Genomic DNA, 6,104 nt, shown 5'->3' on the forward strand with positions numbered 1-6,104 from the left:
AAGTGCGGCGGGGGCGGGGAGGGGTGGGAGCGGGGATGGGGGCGGTGGCGGCCGCGGGGACCCTCCCGCGGTGTTTTCGGGTGTCCCCCGCGGGGGCCGGAGCTGCTCCCGCCGCGGCGCTCCCGGAGGTGCTTCCCGGTGCTCGGGGCACGGGCTGGCCCCGGGGCTGCCCCTCCCGGCGGGTGCGGGGTCCCGTTACTGCGCTGCCCTTCCCGGGGCCGGGGCCGCCCCTCCCGGGGGTCGCTCGGTGCGGGGTCCCCGGGCCGTGCGGGACTCGCTGCCCGGAGGAGTCTCGTCTCGAGCCCCTTCCCCCGGCGCGTTGGCGGAGCACGTGGAGCCGGGAGCTCCCGGGCGGTCCCGGGAGAGCCCCCCCCGGTCCCGGCTCGCTGGACGAGGAGCCACAGGTGGGAGAGGAGCCCGAGGCCCTTCCTGGGGACGGGAGGCGCCGTGCGGTGTCTGGAGTCCTCACGGACAACGGCTTTGCTTTGAAACGCAAATAATTCCCGCTTCTGGGGCCTTCCAGCGGGCGGGAAGGGGCTGGAGAGGGACACGTGTGCGGGTTGGAGCCCGCTCAGGAGGGACACGTGGAAAGGTGGGTTTTGTTGCTTCTTTCTTGGTGTTCCCGGCCCTGGGACCATTGAAATCCTCCCGGGGCTTTTTTGGGTACCTGTAGGAATGTGGGCTGAGGGTGAGAGTTGCCTCTGACTCCTTGGCACGAGGTGTCAGAGGTGAGTTGGTGTTAATTAAAGTGTTAATTAGAGTGTCCTCGGGTCTGTTTGAAACGGGCTGGTTGGTGCTTCTGAGCAGCGTGGGAGCAGAATCCCTGCTGTTCATTCCTGAGCACTTTGACTTGTGACCCCTTGAGGAGTTTAAAATTCCCTCCTCTTGGTTTTTTGGATGTGGTTTTTTTCAGTCACGCAGCAAAACCGGGTCCCAGAGTGAGGAACTCCACGTGGCTGCTCTCCCTGGAAAACTGTGGGCTGAGGAGCTGGAATTCTGCTGATTCCCGAGGGCTGGGACAAAGGGCAGCATCGCTCGGTCTCACAGGAACTGGGGGGAATTTTGTTGTTCCTTGTGGGTGCCACAGGTTGCCTGAGCTGGAAAAGGGGTTGGAGGGAATGCCAAAGCCCTGGAAGTGTCCAAGGGACACTTGGATGGGGCTTGGAGCAACCTGGGATAGTGGAAGGTGTCCCTGCCCGTGGCAGGGGGTGGGACTGGATGGGCTTTAAGGCCCCTTCCAGCCCAAACCATTCCATGAGTGGAGGGGTCTGGCCAACTGAATTAAAGGGAAGGGAGTTGCTGTGTCAATGGCACGGAATTGCTGTGGGAGAAGCAGCCCCTGCTGCCTCGGAGCAGTGGAGAATATCCCTGTCCAATCCCTGCTTCCAGCTGTTCCCCGGGACCCCTGGTGCCGGCTGTGACACCGGATCCCTCGGCGGGATCGAGTTCCCCTTATGGCAGTGATGCCACTTGTGCTGCTAAATTTAAGGCTGTGTCAGCACTGCTATTTTTAAACCCCATTTTTTTGGGGGGAAAGCGCCTAAATTGCCCCTTTGAGGTGCCTAAACCACTCCTTTTCCCTCCCAGTCCCACTCTCTCTGGGTCTCTCTGCACCTCCACTGTCACCTCATTGTCCCCTTTAACGTTAAATTAGAGCCAGATCAGTGCTTGTTTTAATCAACTGGTTGTTTGTTGGTTGTTTTCAAGGCTGCCCCAGAGGGGACACGGTGGGATCTGTGTCCAAACTTTCCGAGCAGCTTTTGGAGCTGCTCCTCTCCCTCCCCAGTCACTCACGTGCAGCAGGTTTTTGGACACTCAGCAAGTTATTCCCGAGTAATTCCGACCAGGAAACGGCCTCAAGCTGCAGCAGGGAAGGTTCAGGTTGGACATCAGGAGGAATTTCTGCATGGAGGGGGCTGTAAAGCATTGGCAGGGAGGTTTGGAGTGCCCAGCCCTGGGGGTGTCCCAGGAAGGCCTGGCCGTGGCACTCAGAGCTCTGGGCTGGGGGACAAGGTGGGCATGGGGCCCAGGGTGGGATCCATGGGCTGGGAGGGCTTTTCCCACCTCGAGGATTCTGGGATTCTGTGGAACAAGTGGCAGAGCTGATGGTGCTTGACAACATGACAGTGCCTGACAGCCCCTTCCATGAGAAAATTCCTGGATGTCCAACCTGAGCCTCCCCTGGCACAGCTGGAGGCCGTTCCCCCTCCTCCTGTCCCTTGTTCCTTGGGAGCAGAGCCCGACCCCCCCGGCTCCCCCCTCCTGTCAGGGGGTTGCAGAGCCAGGAGGTCCCCCCTGAGCCTCCTTTTCTCCAGGCTGAGCCCCCCCAGCTCCCTCACTTCTCCAGCCCCTTCCCCAGCTCCGTTCCCAGCTCTGGACACGCTCCAGCCCCTCGATGTCCCTCTTGCCCTGAGTGCCCAGACCTGGGCACAGCCCTGGAGGGGCTCAGCAGTGCCAGCACAGGGGACAGTCCCTGTCCAGCAGCCCAGCTGGGGGGGTCAGTGTGGGCCCAGCAGGAGGACAGGCTGGTGGCTCCCACCTGCCCATCGGTGCCGGGATTCCCTGGATTTCGGGGTTCCTGGGAAGGTTCCATCCCGGGGCCCAGGCTGGCTGTGTGTGCTGCAGGCTGAGTCACCGCTGCTTCCTGGAGGATTTGGGGGATGCTGGAGTGTGGGCAGGCCCAGCCCACTCACCAGAGCAGCTCGTTTGGGGTTTTTTTTTAATGAAGTTTTAAAATTTTGCTCTTGCTTTGACATCGTTTTCTTTGGGAAATTAATTTTTCCCGAGCCGAGTTTAGACACAGGATCTGCTTTATTTGGGGAGGTGTTATCCCGGAGACTGGGGAGGTTCAGGTGGGAATTTCCATGAGGAAATGGGATCCTGTGCTGCTGCTTCCCCGTGACCAGGAGCTTTGAGGCCAGTCCTGGTGGGATTTGAGCCTGGAGTGGGGAAAGGGGGTGGGTGGCATGGAAAAGGAGGATCCAGAATGTGGGGAATGCTGAGGTGTTGTGTCCTGCCTCCATGACTGAGCCCCAGAGCTGCTCTGTCCCTTTCACGTGGCTCTATCCCAAATTTTTGGGGTATCCCTTCCCCAGGTTGGCTTCGAACAGGCTGGGATCAAGATTGTTCCCTTCCCACCATTCCATGGGATTCCTGGAAACAGCTGGATGGACATGAACCCCTCACATGTTCAAGGCATGATCCATCAGCACAGAGCTCCCCAGAACTGGGAACAATCCTAAATTTCCCCCTGGGATGTGTCTGGGAGGGCTCAGCAGCCTCAGCAGCAGCTTTGCTGGGTTGGTGAGAACAACTCTGCCCTTTTACCAGGGAATTCCGGGATGGTTTGGGTTGGGAGGGACCTTAAAGCTCACCTCATTCCAGTCCCCCGTCATCCTTACGGGTATTCCCAGCTTGTGGATGGATTTTGGGTGGATTCTGGGTTGCAGGAGCCGGGTTTGCCACTAGTGGGAGCGTCGGGAGCTTCTCCTCCACCTGGGCACTGAGCAGGGGCTTTTTTGGGAGTTTGGGTCCTGTCAGAGTCCCCCCATGGCAGCTGCTGTCACACTTCCATGGGTTTATTTTCATATTTGTGGGAAAGGCTCCAAAATATTCATGGGAAGCTCCTATGTACGGATTTATTAGGTTCTAGTTACCTCAGTTTGATGCTATTTTAGTCCTCCTTATAAAAATTCGCTCTGTGTTGTCTCATTAGTGGCAGTTTCCCATCTCCCAGGTCCTTGGGGAGCTGGGATCGTGGTTCAGGAGGAAGCAGGGAGAGATCTGTGCCTTTCTGGAGTTATTTTTGAGACTGAGAGGAGGGGAGAACTCAGCCATCTGGCAAAGTATTCCTGCAAAACCTGGAAAGCCCATTTTTCCCTCAGAGCATCCCAGTGGCAAACTGGGATAAAGGGGCCGAACCTGTGCCTGAGGATAATTAATAATTAATAATTAACGGGCAATGGGAAGTGGTTTTGGTGTCTGGGAGGAGGAACCCTTGGAGCTGATCATGATCTTCCTACACCCCTTCTGTGTCCTGATTCCCACCACGAAAATACAGGTGACACCTACACTGTTCAGGCAGCTGAATATTTTAGGTTAGCACGAAGTTTGCTTGGTTTGGGGTATTTTTAGGATGCAGGAAGGGTGATGGAATCCTGAGACAACGGTTTCCCACTTGTTGCCTCACAGGGAGTGGTGTTTGTATGGTACAGTTATGTATTTTTAATATACATATTATATTTTATAGTATATTACTCTATCTATATACACTATATGCTTTATAGTAATTTCTGTGGGGTTTATATATGATATATATGTTATGATATATTGATGTGTTTTGATATATTTTATATATTTTTAGAGTATGTATTTTGATATTTAATATATATTTAATAGATATTCCTATACAATATATAATGTGATTATAAAAATATATTAAATATCAAATAGATATTTTTATATAATATATAATATGATCATGAAATATATTAAATATATTTATTAGTATATTTATATATTTTGGATGGATATCATATATTTTATAGTATATTAATATTTTTGATATATACTATTTTATAGTATATTAATATATTTTTGATATATATTATTTTATAGTATATTAATATATTTTTGATATATACTATTTTATAGTATATTTATATATTTTTAACATACACTATTTTATGGTATATTTATATATTTTTGATATATACTATTTTATAGAATACTTGTATATATTTGAATATTACCTGTGTTTAGTGGGATATAAACGCTGGGACAGTTGTCCAGCAACTGGTGTTATGAATGAGGAGTGGCAGCAGCTGGATTTGGGATTAGCACTTCCCATCCTTCCTCCAGCACCGGGTCCTGCTTTTTGGGACTCTGCCTTGTTGCAGGGCTGGGATCCAGGACAGGATCCAGGCTGGGATCCAGGACAGGATCCAGGCTGGGATCCAGGACAGGATCCAGGACGGGATCCAGGATGGGATCCAGGATGGGATCCAGGACAGGATCCAGGATGGGATCCAGGACGGGATCCAGGACAGGATCCAGGATGGGATCCAGGATGGGATCCAGGAGAGACAGCTCAGGATGCTGCTGCCAGGACGGGATCCAGGCTGGGATCCAGGACGGGATCCAGGACGGGATCCAGGACAGGATCCAGGCTGAGATCCAGGAGGGACAGCCCAGGGTGCTGCTGCCAGGCTGGGATCCAGGATGGGATCCTGGCTGAGATCCAGGCTGGGATCCAGACTGGGATCCAGGACAGGATCCAGGATGGGATCCTGGCTGAGATCCAGGCTGGGATCCAGGACAGGATCCAGGCTGGGATCCAGGCTGGGATCCAGGCTGGGATCCAGGAGGGACAGCCCGGGGTGCTGCTGCCACGACCCTGAGGACGGGGCTGAATTCCCGAATAAAAGGGGATGTGCAAACAAGTGCCGGGCTGGGCGTGGAGCCGATCCCGACTCCGGCCCCCCCGTCCTTCCCTCCCCTTCCCCCGTTCCTCCGGAGCGGCTCAGGCTCTATTTTTACCCGGGCCCTGCTCTGTATTGCGGCATTTCTCTTCCTGAATTATTTATCAGGGATTGGAGCTGAATGGAGCGGCTCCGCCCGCCCGGCCCCGTCCTGCCCACGTGTCTGCCTTGAGCCATCGGCACGTTCGGTTCGTGGCACAGCCGCTCCCGGGGGGCCCGGGGGGGTCCCAGGCCGGGCCGGGACCACCCAAATCTCGGGCCGGTTGCTGCTCTCCGGGCTGGGCCGGGCAGGGAGGGGGTGGTTGCCATGACACCGCAGGGTTTGAATGGAAAGGCCCTTTTTTAAAATAGAAAATGGAACTAAATTTCCCTGTGCTGCCTGGAGACGGGATCCAGCCCCAGAAGCGTCACCTCCGGGGGGAACTCGGGGTTGGAGATGGGGGCCACGGGGGGTTTGGGAAGGTCTTGGGCCTGTGGTGTCTGTCCCAGAGCGTTCCCTGCCCAGTCCCTGCAGCACCTGATGTTGAGTCAGCCCAGGCAGCCACACTCCAGCTCTTCCCTGCAGTCCGTGTGCCCCTCGTGTCCTTGGAGCGTGGTTCTACCTGGGCACCCCCCTAATTAACA

The sequence above is a fragment of the Corapipo altera genome, unplaced genomic scaffold (assembly GCF_003945725.1).
Source record: "Corapipo altera isolate COAL_440 unplaced genomic scaffold, ASM394572v1 136, whole genome shotgun sequence".
NCBI classification, from domain to species: domain Eukaryota; kingdom Metazoa; phylum Chordata; class Aves; order Passeriformes; family Pipridae; genus Corapipo; species Corapipo altera.